Source organism: Arachis stenosperma, chromosome 3 (assembly GCF_014773155.1).
Source record: "Arachis stenosperma cultivar V10309 chromosome 3, arast.V10309.gnm1.PFL2, whole genome shotgun sequence".
NCBI lineage: Eukaryota > Viridiplantae > Streptophyta > Magnoliopsida > Fabales > Fabaceae > Arachis > Arachis stenosperma.
In genome coordinates this window covers 27,032,294-27,034,821 of record NC_080379.1, presented here as the reverse complement: position 1 = coordinate 27,034,821, position 2,528 = coordinate 27,032,294, and positions in this window count along the sequence as shown.

Sequence of the window (2,528 nt, the reverse complement as noted above, 5' to 3'; positions counted from 1 at the left end):
AGTGTGTGTCAACTAAGTGTGGAGAAATGTGAGAACTTTGGTTGATGAGAATGTGTTTTATTTTATTGACAAATATTGAGAATATGGGTGTATACTCATGTGAAATTATAGAAACCATATGCATTGATGTATTATGCTTTCATATATAAAAAAATAAAAGAAAAAATAAAAGAAAAAGAGAAAAAGAGGGATTGTTAAGATCAATAAGAAAATCAATGCATATGTGAAGGAATTAGAATTGATACATGAGTATGTAAAAATATGCAAAAGTGAGATTTTGGGTGGCTAGGCTTGATTTTAGAATTGTATAGAGTGTGTGCGTGTGTTAGGTGAGAACTTAGGTAAGTCAAAGACTCATATGATAGCTCACTTGGCCATATATACATCCTCATCCTTACCTTAACCCCATTATAACCTTAAAAAGCCCTCATGATATTTGCATTTATACACTTGATAATTGTTGATTGGTTAGATGAAGAACAAAGTTTTTGAAGGCATGATTAGAGAATATTTGAGTGGTTTTACCCCAAAACACTTGAGTGCTTAGAGTGCATAAACACATCCAGTGAATGTTCAATTGCTCATTTCCATATGTCCATATTTTATCATTGCTTATCTTGCAAGTTTGTGAATTCTTTTGATTAACTCAACTCAATTGTGAATGTGCTTTGATATGGTTGATTTAGCACTTGATTGTGCATATATGATTTCTTGAAAATTTGACTCACTTTGACCACATATATGCCTATACATATATAGATAGATAGTAATTAGAATAGCATGATGCATGTAGGTAGCTTGCATTTAGATAAGTTGCATTGCATAAGTTCTACCATTTTGCCTTTACTCTTCTAGTTCTCTTGAGCTTAGCATGAGGACATGCTAATATTTAAGTGTGTGGAGATTGATAAACCCCATTTTTAGGGTTTATCTTGTGCTTAATTTAGTGGATTTTATTCCTTATTCTCACACTTATGCATATAATTCGCATATTTTACATTTTTCTTCCTAATTTTGTACTATGATTGAAAACATACTTCTTTGACCTTAATTTTGCTAATTTTAATTCTCTCTTATTACCATTCGATGCCGTGATATGTTTGCTGAATGTTTTAAGGGTTTATAGGCCAAGAATAGCTTAGAGGATGGAAAAGAAGCATGCAAAAGTGGAGTTTTGAGAAGCTGGCAGCGACGCGTACGCGTGACCAATGCAGCAGACAAAGCGACGCGTGCGTGACCAGGATTTTGTGCAATCGACGCGTCCGCATGATAGAGCGTCACGTGCTGCAATTGCAGAAAATATTGGGGGCGATTTTTGGACTACTTTTGACCCAATTTTAGGCCCGAAAATCCAATTTAAAGGCTGCAGAGTGGGAGAAATCAATCAATGATTCACACTTTCATTAATACACTTTAGGTTTTAGATGTAGTTTTCTAGAGAGTGAGGCTCTCTCATCTCTCTAGGTTTTAGGGTTTTTAGCTTTAGTTCTTCTCAAATTCTGAATTCTATCTTATTTCAATTTAGTTTCTCTTCTACTTTTATTTGTTCTAGCATTCTAGTTTATTTATTTCCCTTATTGATTACTTTATGTTGCCAATTTAGTTTATGAATTCTTGATATTAGATTCAATTTCTATCTTAATGCAATTTATGTTTTCTATGGTTATTGTTGCTTTCTTTAATTTGTGTTATTGATGTTTGCAATTGGTTGTTTAAATTTAATGTTCCTCGTTACTTCTCTATGTTTTTATTTTGCGTCTTCCAAGTGTTTGAAAAAATGTTTGGTTGGATTTTAAATTAGCTTTTATATTCTTGACTTGGATTGATTAGTTGAGACTATAAAGTTATGAAAATCTCTTGTTGAAGGATAATTGAAAATAGCTGATTGGCTTAGACTTCACTAAATCTAGTCTTTGACTAGGACTTGTGAAGCTAAGTTGATTTTGCTCACTTGACTTACCTTCATTGTAGAGGTTAACTAAGTGAAAGCGAAATACAATTACCATCACAATTGATGACGATAACGAGGACATGACTTCTAATTCTCAAACCTGGTTAAGAGCTTATTTAATCATTAATTTATTTTCTTGCCATTTTACTTTCTTGTTTCTTATTTCAAAAACCCAAAAATATATTTTATCATAACCAATAATAAATACTTTCCTGCAATTCCTTGAGAGACGACCCGAGGTTTAATACTTCGGTTAATTTTATTGAGTTTGCTTAAGTGACAAACATATTAAATTTGATTGAGGATAATTTGTTGGTTTAGATCTATACTTGCAACGTGAATATTTTTGTGAATTCTTTACCGATATTTTTCCCATATCATCCACTAATCCTCCTACATTAATTAAATCATTGAACTTCTGGATGGAGGCATCTGATTTAGCTCTACCACCCTCTTTCTCGTGATGCGCTCTGATAGCGTTGAAATCCCAATTACTAACACTCGGTCTCCCCCATGCGCCATAATCTGCAATAGCTTTGTGTATTGCTCATCTCTTCCAGCCTCATTAGTGTGTAAG